Here is a 13,758-nt window from a genome sequence, read left to right as displayed (position 1 = left end):
CTGCCAGGCAGTTTGGATCCAGCTGGAGGAGCAAGCTGGGCTTCCAGAGGCTTGAGTCTGGTGGATGTGGAATTACATTATTTGAGATATGGCAGTAGTTTATGTCCTTGGTGCCTAAATATTCAAAGGACAGTCTTACCCCTGGCTGAATGACACTACCGCTTGAGCCATTTCATTGTTTCTTTATTGTTTAATGACAGCTTGCATAGCTTAAGGCTGTCTGCTTTGTTAAAATTAGCAGGCACGCTTTATGCTGGAAAAACTCATCTGCTTTTCTCATTGGAATCAGTCACAAACTAAGAAGGGATGCTGCAGCCAGCCCTTAATTGAATTTCGTGGCATTCTGAATGATAATGCATGAGTCTCCTCTCCAAATCAGGAATAAGGAATTATTACACAGAAGGATAAACAGGCTAAAAATGAAAATTAACGCTCTTGGAAAACAAATCAAGCACTTCTGCAAATCTGTTTGCTGGCATTTCTGTTCATAGCCTCATAAGTTAGAAGTCTCTGTTATTGAACCCAGACCCATCAATGATGATCATTCCCTAATTCTATGCCTTTTTTACTCCTGGTAAAAGACCATGAAGTTGCATAGAGCATTAAAAGCATTACTTCAAGTAGGATGGTAAATAGACTGAGTTTATTAACCTCAGTATAAACCAGGACCATAGGAGGTGGATTATGGAGGAGAAGGCTCATGTTTACACACGTTTATCTAAGGTAATTAGACATTTGCTGCGGGGAAAGAGTGTAAACCAAAAGTACAGCAGAAGAAAATTTATTTATTCGCTGAAACTGCCTGCCTTTTACAGTGAGATCTAAAAGTAGATCCTATCAAATAATAATTTGCTGTTATTTACAACATTTAGAAATGCAAGTGGCAATTACCAGCTCTCTTTATACGTCAAAGGTTGCTAGACAAAGTTGGCTCAGCATTTTCACAGTGATGAGCATTCAGATCTTTCAAATTCAGATCTTAGTCTTAATCAGACATTAGAGGAGCTCCTCGTAAAATAAGCAGAAACAACACAGGCAATGTAGTTTCTGGACAGATCTTTCTTTGGCAATGTTGTGGAAGATAAGAGAGACTTGCTTATATTTCAGTCCAGAAATCCTCCCTAAGGTTATCAATTTGGAAAACTTTCTTTTTTGTTGTTTTTACTGGGAGAAAAAAATAAGTAAAGGATTCAAAGCAGAAATTTTCTGATGTAGATCTACCGCACTACATACTTACCACAGAATGTTACAAGAAGTCAATATTACTAGCCCTGATGAGATTCTATGAGATACAACATACTATTAAGGATTTAAGCCTGTTTTCAGAAGAACTTGTTCTTAACAATTGATTTTCCTTTGTTAAGTAGGTTAAGATTGGGAGCTATTTATTTCTTCAAAAAGCCCCCAAACTTACCTCATAGAATTTGTGGATGGAGTAGGCAAGGGAGCTCCAGGTGACCTGGGGAAATATTTTCTTTTTTCCTTGGTCCCGCTGTCTCTTGCCACATCAACTGTCCTGTCTGAAACTGAGCTAACAAGTCAATTCTTTGAGAACTATAGCTTGTGGTCTCTTGTAATAGTAAATTTTACCTGAATTTAGGAGACATCCCAAGTCCTTTTTCCTCTAGCTGAAAACAAGCATTAGCAAAATACCAGAAAGCAAAACTAAAGTTAAAACCTGAAGAATTGCAATAAAAAAGAAATTTAATGTCTGTAAATTAGAAAAACAGTTTCACCTCATTAAAAAATATAAAAGGGTTGAAGCATAGAGGATCACCCCTGTTAAGAGGTTACGCATGTCTGTGAAATGCTAAGAAAAAAAGTTGGTGAGGCTTTTGCTTTTCCTGTGAAAGCTATTTTTGCACAGACCTGATGACTCAGGAGTCTGCGGGAGCACAGGAGCAGCTGATTCCCTCCTGGCTGCCAACGATCATGTCTGTGGGATGTTCATTTTTACCATTTCCAGTCCTTCAGATGTGTCTACCATCCTCATGTCTGAGACCACTGAAATGGGAAGGCTGTTTTACCCTATCCATATTCTGCTTTGCATACAAGAGTCTGGCACATCTGCATAAGTGAAGATGCTGTCAAAATACAAGTTTCTCTCACGTAATGTAGAATTTGAAGCCAAATGCTTCTATAGGTAGCACTGACTTTAACTGTTGCAATTTCATCTCATTGAAGACTTGTCCTTAGTGGAATTTTGGTATTTCCTGGTGTTTGTTAACCATCTGCTTGGTTTTTCCATTAGCTAACCTCACCATATAAAACCTTGTATTTTGCCTAAAGTTGCCTATTATTAGGAACTGATTCAAGACAAGACAAGGGGGAAAACTCACCTGTTCTGGTTGTTGGCTAAACTCAATAGGGAGATGCTCCTATATAGCTCATTGTTCACAGTGTGAGCATTGACTGCAATAAACATATCTGAAAACCAGGTTTTGAACTAAGCTAAGAAATCTTAAAAGTGTTGGGACCTGCTCTAAGAAAAAGATCACTTGTTTTGAAGAGGATCATGAGGCCACAGAAACCCAGCCTTGACAGTAAATCCTGGGGAATACAGGGGATTCCTTCATCCTTCATAAGGGTGAAAAAATTGGTTTGAAGGCCAAGCAATCAAAGATCCTGATTTTTTGGGATGTTTGAAGCACTCATGTTGTCCCAGAACTTACTGTGCCCTGGTCTGAGCTCTAGGATAAAGCAAGGACTGTATGTACCAGTGCTCATACCCATGCGAGCAAGGGCAGGAAACTTTTGATTCAGGACATGTTTGCACTCATCTGAGAGATTTTTTTTCTCTCCCTCCGTTGTCATCTAATTTTCAGACATGATGAGAATGGTCACATAAATAATACCATTGCAAAAACATTTCAGAATTCACTGGAGTTTGACTTTCCTTTTTTTTCCCTTAAAAGAACCACTACCAAGACCTCACTCCACACAAACATGTTTGAATTTCTTCATAATCATAGGTAAAATTACTTTGGCGCATCAGGAGGGTATCAGCTTCAAGTTGGCTTGAACACAAAATGACCTTTTTACATTCTGTGTATCCACCTCTCTAGAATGAATCATCCATTCAGCTGGTAGTCTATTTAAATATAAACACACAAAAAAGGTGCAGTAAGAGTGTTTTCAGAGTCCAAATATTTGCTTTCTACCTCTTTAAACCACCTACCCACCACGAGGATGAAAGCTGCCAAGTGGCAGCTGAAAGCAGCATTTTGTCTTCGATTAGTCATATCTGAAGCTATTTTTAAATGGTTGTTGCCTGTGAAATAGTGCCGCTGCGACAAACGTGTAACAACAGAGGGCGAACGAGGTCACTGCAAACAAGCTCCTGGGGCATGTCTGGCTTGTGAATGAGTTGGACTTCTGTTGGGAGCTCCCATTCTCCCGTGGAGATTCCATTTCCTGCTGCAGGCATATCACATTGGCTGAGCCAGTAACAGGGGGAGAGCGCTGTGCTCTGAGCTCTGCCCCTGGGGGTGCCATGGCTGTAGCAGGAGGAGGGGCAGCCCTTCGGTGTCACTCGCTACCCCTGACACCCGAGTACTGGGGAAGCACTGTGTGTCCTCAGGTCTCTGCCCCAAGGGCAGGGACTGGCGGAAGGGTTTCATTTCCCTCACCATATGAGAAATGTATTTAGTGGCTATCAATGTGAGTCACTTGGGCTGGGGCTGGGCCACGGGTGCCCAGACCAGCATCACATTCGAGAGTTTACAGACACCAAAGGAAAAGATTGCTTGTTGAGGCAGAGGCAAATTCTTTAATGAAGTATTTGTTACAACTCGAAGTGAGCTCCAGGAGGAGTGGGGGAGCTCTCCCATATGAGAACTGACAAAAGCAATGCAGACATGTGTTAATCCTGGTTTGAGAGTTGGGGGTTGGTGGGTTTGCAAGGGGTTGAGCATGAGATTCATTCCCAATGGGGCCTGATGAACCTTGATCTCACATTTGTCGTTATAAAGTCTGGAAAGCTTCCCTGGAAAGATTCCCAGTGAAAGGTGCTGGAGGTGACTGACTTCCCCAGCTTGTTTTTCAAGGTGGTGAATCCTCATGGGGCTGTGTTATAAAAGTGGCCTGGCCAAGGGAGGAGAACACATACCCTTCAATGGCATGCTCAAAATTAGGAGTTTTGAACGTTGTAATCAATTTTCACAGCACTCAGGTAATTTCTATGACTAAGTAAAAGCATTTCTAAAAATAGGATCTTTGTCTGAAAGGAGGAAAACAAGGTAAAGTATCCTCAAATGCCTACTTGAGGTCTGCTTTCTGTGTTAGAGCACTGGCTTGCATTTGACATTGGGTTAAACAAACAGAAGGGTTTATTCTGTGCTGTAGATTTGTTTCAGATGGGTATTTTTTAAGCCTAGAATGACTCAGAACTGTAGTAGACTGACTATTCTGTGACTAATATAATAGTTGTAAAACTTCCTTGCCAGAACCAGAATCTGGAAGGTAATTGCTGCTCAGCATTGCTTAGCATACAAAATTTGCTTTGCTACCCAAATTTGTGACCCATTTATTATCATTTCATCTGGCAACAAAGAAAGTAAGGGTGATCACAAACATAACTTTATGACCTCAGAAATGAATCAGCACAAAATCCACAAGTATTTCTACTGGGGTTGCTTTCAGGACTAGCTGGAGGGCCTGCAATGTTACTCATATTCTTTGGCAAATGAAATAGGACTGTTGGTATGAAATGGAAAGTTTTCCTATTGGCTACATGAGCTTCCTGTTTGTAGTCACAGGACAGCAGTTCAGACACACCTGGCCACAGGCATATGAGCCACGGACACACAAAAGCTGTGGGTCAGACACTGCAACCTAATTAATACCTTGATTAACACCATTAGCACAATGAGAAAGCTTCATCATAGAGAATTGAGCATTTCTCTTTAGGTCCAAATTTGCTAAATTGAAGGTTACCTACTCAAAGCCAAATTTTCTTCAGGTCCTCAGATGAGCTTGTGTTAGACTGATGTGTGCTTAACTGACAATTGTAGAAAACATCACATACTCCCGAACAGTATTACTGTAGAAGGGAAATTAGGATAGAATAGCATAATTACAGTTGAAAGGGACCAACAACAATCATCTAGTCCCGATACCTGTCCACTTCAGGCTGACCAAAAAAGGTCCAGCATGCAGAAGACAAACCTCTCTTCCTTGTGTCACCTGCACACTTGAGAGCTCCCACTACTGGCAGACCTGGCCCTGTCCCTTTGCAGAGGGTACCTCAGGCTTGCAGGGGCTACTGGGGTGGCATCTTCCCATAACTGGGCTTCCCCAGGCTGGCTCATCTCATGAGCATCCTTAGAGAGAAGGCAGCTTCTGTAAGAGAAATGTGCTTAATTCTTCTTTCTGAGCCTCCTCTCCACCCTTAGTTGTGAGAACGTAAACAATCGGATATATTCAGCTTTCAGTTCTTAGTTCATCCACATTTCTGAATGTATGGATAGTTTCTCTGAGGAAAGCTTAAAAAATCTCCAGAACAACTCAAATAGTCTTATTTATTGCAGAGTCCCCAAAGAATGTAAAATTTAAACTGAATTCTTGCTTGGAAAGGAAATGAAAAGAGAAAGGAAGGGGTTTGGTAGAATCAGAGGGTTTTTAATTAGTTTGTGGTGGAGGCAGTGGAATTAAGTGCTGTAATATCCCAGTGCCTCTATGCACATTGCTGTCTCCAGGGTCAGCTCTGTGAATCTGCTGAGTGACAGAAGGAAAAGGTAACCTTATTGCTTCCCTCTCCCACATTCTAGTCTCAGATCAGCACGGCACTGTTAAATTTTATTTTTACCACTCCTTTGTTGGCTTTACAAGATCTGTGTCCCAACACAGAAGGGAAATGACATTTGGGTTGTGTGTGTATCTCACTTCTGGAGTCTTCCAGCAGTTCTATGGCTGCCAGGCCAGGTTGCTCTGGTTTGTTAAGTATTTAACTCAAAAACTACTTTCTCTGTCTTTTGTATAAGAGAAAGCACCTGGATCACAGCAGCTTTTCTGTATTCTGCCCTGACAGCCAGCTGGATGTGACTCCTGCAGCACTGGCTGCAGAGCTGGACACAGCAGCTGCAGATGCTTCTTTTCCCAAAATGAAACACAGCACAAGTAGTTTTTAGCACTTGCTATCCGCATCCTGCTCTTGCGTAGAGAATGGGCTAAAGAACATTAATTGATGGCAAACTTTCCATCACCTTCATGCCAGGCATTTAAAAAAATGATTTGACCTAGTTTTTGATTAGTAGAATCAAGTAAAGAGATGAAGGTTAAAGTGTAAAGAAAAAAATTCCATTAAAAAATTGTGTAGCCACACACACTCCTTCCTTACAATCTCATACTTGTATCATGCTGTGCATGCTGCTAATTCAAAAGGCTGATATGGTCACAGACAGCCCAGCTTCTACAATTTACCATTCAAATACACTTGAAGTGGCATGAAAAACACAATAAAATAATTCTTTTGGACAAGTTTAGAGAGAGGTATTCCCAAAAGACAGAATTCTGGCTTCCAGCCACATAAAGCTTACTTTGTCAATAACACAGTGAAGGAAGGCATAAATGAATTTTATTTCATTGGACAAGTGACTTGGAATACAGATAAGGCAGGGTGAGCATATAAACCTTTAAATAAATGTTTTAGCACTATCTGGAAAGGAGGAATGCAATTGATTCCAATCTTTTCTGACAGAAAATCAGTTCCTTTAAAGCTCTTGGGGCAACAAACACTAACTAAAAGTGTCTGTTACTAATAAAATCTTTAAGTACAACAAAACAAGATGTTGTCCTTTGCAATTAATAAGCTTCAATTAATGCAAATTATTACTCTGTAGTTTAATTAAAATATTAAACAGTGATATCAGGTCTTTGTTTCACTATGATTTTACGAACCATGTAACTTTGAAAAAGGGTCTTTAAAGAGCTCTGTGAAAACCCAGCAGAGCAATAGCTGACAAAGCCCCTGACAAAACAGTGTAAACAGCAGCAGTAGGAATTCAAAACACTCTGTGCTGGGGTTTCTCTCTAATCAGCACTGCCATGGTACCTGGAACTGCTACAAACAGTTAACAGAAAACACTGATCTATGATTATGCCCAACAACACTCTTTGCTCTGTTTTGTGGGGGTTACCTCATGCAAAGTTGTTTTGTGGAAAATCTTGACCTTTTCCTTCCTCTCTGTCTGGTTAACATGAGCCTTGTGTTTTTCTCTGCAGTGATACTACAAGCTGGAGCAGTAAAAACTGCTGTTATAATTCTGGTTTTGCTTTGCAAACACATGTTATGTGTTGGAATGAAGGGGGGCATTTAGTGTTTAAGGAGAGCCACATTTGGAATTTCTACAAGAGAAATTCACTGTAAGTGGCAATTGCTTTTACACTATAAATCTAACTAAACCAGTACATGGAATTGGAGTTATATTTGCAAAACCACAGGTTGTTAAAATTTACAAATCAAACAACATTATTATCTTGGGGACCTGAGGATGAATGGTATGGCTAGAAGAAGGGATTGTACTCAGTCACAACATGAATTTTGAATAAAATTGTACCACATTCCCACTCCCAATCCCATATGAGTTCAAAGGAGTGACTATATTTTTAGTATTAAATATTCTTTTCCTAATGCCTTCCAGAATGGAAACAAAAATTGCAGAATAGAAAAAAAGACTGGTGTTTCTACAAAGTACATTCAGTATCTGCATTAATGCTTTTAGCCTAAAATATGTAGTGGCAGTAGTACTACTACAGTAGTAATCTGTTTATTAGTTGGTAGGAAACACTCTTGGCATTGAATTTGCTTTCAGGTTGCTACTTATTGAAATAGACCCCTTCAGATTAAGTTAGCTAACATGGTTAAAAGAAAGAAAAACAGTCACACAACTCCAGGTATACGTGCTTACAATTGTTACTACCTAATTAAGAGCACTCAGGGTCTGTTTCTGTGCCTTTCCAGCCCATAAATGACAGAATTTCAGGATTCTAACTTCTGCCTTCCCATCTCAATTGTTTTTTTATTTTAATAAATAACTATTCAACCTTCAGACTTCAGTGCAACCAGGCTTTGGCACCATACACATGAAAAACACATGTGAGCTCAATATTTAGAAACAGAAAATTGTATCTCTATTTTCATATTTTACAGTGAGAGAGGCAATAGAATGTATTTCATGATCTTGTTACAGAAACAAATCTCCAGCACTCAGGGTAGCTTTTCTGAAGGGGCTGGCTTTCAGTTTTGCCAAAGAAAGCATTCAGCAACTGCATGGGGAAAAATAAAATCAAGTGTTAAACAATGGCCAGTGTTTTCCTTGCATCTGATGGATAAGTCTATATGGTAATCTATACTTCTGCGCTGCTGAACCCCAAATAATTACATAAAATCAGCAGGGTTCAAGACTTATCTCAGAAACCTCTAAGAAATACATCCTAGAACACAACACCAGCAAAGGGTGGGACACAGGAACACAGGACTTCTGCACTATCCTTCTGAACTGCTTATTTTTTATTTCACATGTATATATGTATGTGTGCATATATATATATATATGTGTATATATATATACACACACATTTTTATGTTTCTTTATTTTGTTTTGTTTGTTTGTTTGTTTTCAAAGAAATTTCTGGTTTTGCATGACACTAAAAAGTGCGAGTTTACATTCTGCAGTGAGAAGACCAGACAGTAATATCTGTGAAAGAAACACTCTTGTGCTTAGGAAGCATGTTTAATCAAGACTTTTAACATTCCATCAATACAAACAGAATTTCCTATCTTGTGACAAAGTGCTTCAAATTTTGAGTCCTGAAAATGTTTTTAGGAAATTTCTTTCATGTTTCCTGTCTTTATGGAAACCTTTCAAAAGCTCATCTTGATTTCAAAAAGAGAGAGGTACCAAACTTCCTTAACTAATTTTCATCCAGCTCTATTGTCTGCAGATCCCATCAGTGGGCAGAGGGGTCTTTTGTTTTATACAAAGCCTTTCAACAAAAGAATGATTTTACAGGCAGTGCTGACACTGTACAGCTTTAAAATCTCTTACTTTCTGGGGAATTGCTTAAATAATGAGAGATTAGTGATTGACATACCATGGAGAGCTTTCTACAGAGTAATTTGACAAGTATTTCTATATTCAGCTGAAGGATACTTTTGTCAAAAATAAATTTTTATATGAAGTTTTCCTTAGTGCTGAAGAGTAGCCTAGTTGTGCTTTGTAAAGAGCTAGCTGAGACACATGACTGGATGAAGGAGTAATCTCAAAGATGACTTTGATAAACAATTTAATAAAAAACATATCAATTACTGAAATTATAAACCCAGAAAAATGGTGTGACTTCCTTCTTATGTCAGAACATACAACTTTCTGAGGAGTTACATGAACTCTTTTAAAGTACTTTTAAGCGTTTAAGTGCTCTTTTAAAGAACTCCTTTAGTAGAAAAGCATGCAACCTGGAACTCCAGGTCAGGGCATGTGTTTGGCAACTGAACTGAGCTCCTGTGAACCCTGAGGCTGTGGGTAGTGCCAGCACGGGCTGTGCACAGGGTGTTTACAGCGTGGCACAGGAGCACTGTCAAATAATATGTGGTGCCGTTAAACATTGAGTGACTAGCTGGAATGGCAGCAAAGAACTCTCCTGGGTGGAAGAGCCAGGATAGGGTTGCATATGTCACCGAAACTGCGGGAAAAACAAAAACCCTCCAACAACATTTTTAATGTTAGAGAGTGAAAGCAATTACTTTATTATCTGGCCAGGATGTTGTTCTGGCCAGGATATACCACAGAAATCATCTCATCCACACACAGCCCGGGTGTGCAGAGAGAATCATTCCATGATACATAGCTTTTACTTGATTCTTCAGATATTTTATACAGTAAAAATACATAGAAAAGTATTGGGTCAGTGTTCTTTGGTCCAAACCCCCACTATTCAGTATCCCATTGAATCTGAATCTCCTCGCCTCTAATGTTGATTAGATTTTTCATTCTTCAGTTTTCCTATCAGTCTTTTCCAGGCCAGATATCTTCACCCCTGCTGGAGGTGCTCTGGGGTAGCTGTTTGTAGATAGCCACTGCTGTCCTGCTGATGTTCTGTTGATAGCTCTTTAGCTTTGGGTTACTCCAAGTCTGTTGATATGTTGAGTTCACCAGACCTCCCCTGGCAGAACAATGCCCTGGAAAGAAACCTAAAAATCCTTTTCCCAGGGTAAAGACAAACAAAACTCTTTGACTAAAGTTATACAAAATTTTTAAACTGCTAAATTTTCCAACACATATATCTACAGAGTGTGGGTAGAGCTCACAACAAACTCCCCTTGAAACAGGATCATGTTTTCCTCTAGGACCAGCTGGGCCTCACTCCAGAAGGCAGTGTGGAAGGAAACTCCTCTGCTTGCAGTATGGAAAGCTGTCCTACAGCAAAGCAGGGAGATGAGAAGGACTTTGTCTTCTGCTCTTCCACTGGAGGCATCTTCCTTAACTTGATGTACCATCTCTTTCATTTCACATCCCTGAAGTTCTTGCTCTGATTCCCTGTCATCTTCCTGTTCTGCTGAGCTCCTTTATCAGCAAGGAAGCTTGCAATAATGATTTTTCCAAATATAGCTAGTTGAAAATATTAAATTAATGCAAATCAAGTATTTATGCACACACAGAGGGAGGGATTTGGTTTTGGTCAACTGAAACTTTTTTCCAAATGTTAAGTCTCGATACATCTCTGCTGACTTCATAAAATAATTAAAGCTTGTGGTGAGGGAGTTGTATTGTTTGAGGGTTTTTTAGTAGCTGTATCAAATAATAAGGAAAAGCACCATTAAGATTTCAGCATATCCAGTTGTGCATGCTTTCCTAACAGCTAAGACAAACTGTTAAATTTCTTGTCAACAGGCAATGATTTACGTGGATGACCCTGACTCGCTGCACCTGTAAGTCTTTAAACAGCTCAACTTTCAGCTGCAACAGCTTCCAGAAGTAAGCAATCAATCTTGAACATGCTGTTTCACAAAAATGACTAGGTGATTTTAGAGCTGTGTTTTCCCCATAGTGAAAATACCAGGCTGCTGCCATATCAAGCTAGTTGTCATTCCTGACTGCCTCCATGGAGCCAGTGGGATGGACAACAGCAATCTGCAAGGGAATCGCTTTGTGTCTCCTGGAGCTGGGGAGTCAGCACTAAATCACTAAATCAGCAGGCTCAGGGGGGCTAGAAGAAAGGATTCTCAGAACCCAGTCTGTTCCCAGGCAGATCATTGGGGATGATTTTGGCGTGTAATCCACACTGACACCCCTCGAGCACGTAAAACACCAGGCTGAGCCAGCTCACAGGAAACACTGCCGCCTGCTGCTCCCACTGCTTGCCCTCCCTACCCAGCAGAGCAGTCCAGGCTGAATCCTACTCTGGAACAGGGCAGCAGCACTGAATTCAGCTTCCATTTACTCCAACACAGGCAGCAATGTCAAATCCACAAGCAGTTTTACCACGTATAGAACTACACCACTTGTCTCTCTAACACAGCCTTGGGCAGACAAGTGGTGTTATACAAACTGTTCTGTTCTCAGAACCACGTAAAGCAATTGTGCCTTGGAGGCACAGTTCTTACCTTCCTGCTATGCCCACAGAGCAGCCAGGGCTGGCACAGACACTCAGTCTGACCTTGTTGGCCTCTTCCCGTGTGCTGTCTCTGGCCAGCAATAAGGCTGAGGCTCTTCCACTCTTGTGCTCCAAGGCAAACAAACACATTTCATATTATTCTGCACATTCAAGAAAGGAAAAGGCAAATTAATACAATACAAAGATAGAAAGGGAAGGGAAGAAAAAGAAAGTTTGCTGAGTGATCTTAAGCAAGCGAGTGGCTGTACAGTCCACTCCCTTCTCTGCAGCACTTCCAACAGTGGGTACTTCTTCTGTTGTTCAAGGTTCATCTTGAAGGGTGCAGCATGATATGTCATCCTAGAGAAATACTGTGCAGATGGATATGGGTCAGGATTTTTAGCATTTGAAATGAGCAAGGGAAGGTGATTTCTCTTCCTGACAGTGGCACTGACCCACTGTCTGACTACTCAGCTCCCTTTAATGTGCTCCTAAACTGTGAATGCAGAAGTTCCTGCCGATCCCCTTCCATAGCAGTATCACCTCTTGGTAGGGAGCAGTTTCTGCAATCACTGTCATAATGAAAAATGTTGTTAATATTATGAAAAACAAGGTATGGAACATACAGCACTGCATTATGGGTCAAATACAGCTCTAATTGAAGTATTTTGTTGTAATTCACCTTGCTTAGCTTTTCTTTCACATATAATAAGAAGTTGAAACAATTCACCAGAACCAAAGCAACAAATACAGCATAACTCTAAATCATTGTTAGATTTTCCTTTGTGAAGGGTGTGTGTGAGGAAGGGAACACATAAATCATGCACTAAGTGGTTAACACATTTGAGACACTTGCTAGTAAATCAGTGAGGCCTCATTTACTTCTAGTCTTAATTCCAGCATTCCCCCAAAGAACAAATAAATGTAAAACCTGGCTTTGCTGCAGTAACTTCTTCTACCTCTGTATTCCCTTACAACAGAATGCAAGTGTTATTCCAATACTGAAAGAGAAAAGTAATTATATACCTTAAGAATGAAAACTTCCTGTCCTTTGGAAGCATTTCATTTTGCCTTGTATTTGTTCTCTTACAAGTAACTCTTAAAACTGGAGAGTTTAAATTTACATTAAATATTACTTTGTGTTTAATGAGGGCAGTGTGTCAAAACCATTTTGAAATAAAATAGTATTTACAAAAGCCTATCAGCAGAAATAAGCAAGGGTTGGGACACACCAAGTGAAATCAAGGCATTAAGAAAAAGCATTGCTGAATAAGAAAAAATAATCTAAAAAAAGTAGGCTACGGATAAGAAATCTGTCATGGTTTCCACACCGTGCGGTCTTTTGTATTTTTTCAGGTCAGCTTAACTGACTATTTGAACAGGTTTCCTGTTTTAACCCCTCATCACATAATAACATTAACTAACAAATATAAGATCTTGTTTTCAAAGCCACACTCACTGGCTGACACTAGGATATTTTATTTTATAACAGGAACAGTGTTACAGTAAATATTAAGACATTGGCATACAGCTGCTTTAATTTACAGGAGAAACTTGGAAAGATGCACAGCATTTGACAGGGCTTTGGGACATTATTCTGCATCTGCAACAAAGCTCTGACAAAGGACAGGATACTGTGTGGTTAAAATTAAAGCCTCAAAAGACAGAATCCCCATGTGTTGCCACAGGAACAAAATGCTAGCAAGTTGAGGGTGTTTTGTAAGAAGTCATCATTTTTGTTTACTGTATCTGTTAAATTATTTAGGAAACGTCTGCATAATTTATTTCTTTCAACAAGGTAGTACTTCCATGCACAGATAATGTTGAAATTGAGTGTGTGGATTTGGGGATTGTGTTTGCTTCGTTTTCTAAGAGAAAAACTTTCAGTATTTTTGAATAGGTAGAAACCAATACTGAGCAGCAGCAATTGTCTGAGCAGACAGCATTGCCTGTTTTTCAAAAGGGCTTTTTCATAACCTGAATGTCGTTATTGAAGCTACTTACCTTTTAAAATCAGATCTAGTAGTTCTCAAGGCTTCAGAGTCCTTTTGTGTAGGCAGCAGAGACCATCTGCCTAAATGCATTTCTGCTTATTTTTATTATAAGTAGAATTAATGTTTTGGTATTAGACACAGTCATCAGTCCCAGAGCCACACTGCTTACCAG

General features: G+C 39.9%; 1 long non-coding RNA gene across 3 annotated transcripts in view; it reads left to right on the top strand.

Annotated features, from left to right (window-relative positions):
• Positions 1-13,758, top strand: part of LOC146428918 (uncharacterized) — a 38,996-nt gene that overhangs the window by 17,245 nt on the left and 7,993 nt on the right. For all 3 annotated transcript variants that reach the window (XR_014855736.1, XR_014855734.1, XR_014855735.1), the window contains exon 2: positions 10,890-10,973. This is a non-coding gene — a long non-coding RNA (uncharacterized LOC146428918). The remainder of the gene's footprint in view (positions 1-10,889; positions 10,974-13,758) is intronic.

The sequence above is a fragment of the Lichenostomus cassidix genome, chromosome 19 (assembly GCF_008360975.1).
Source record: "Lichenostomus cassidix isolate B80296 chromosome 19, HeHo_3.0, whole genome shotgun sequence".
Lineage (NCBI taxonomy): Eukaryota > Metazoa > Chordata > Aves > Passeriformes > Meliphagidae > Lichenostomus > Lichenostomus cassidix.
The sequence above is the reverse complement of the archived record's forward strand: the minus strand, read 5'-3'. Positions and strand labels throughout refer to the sequence as shown.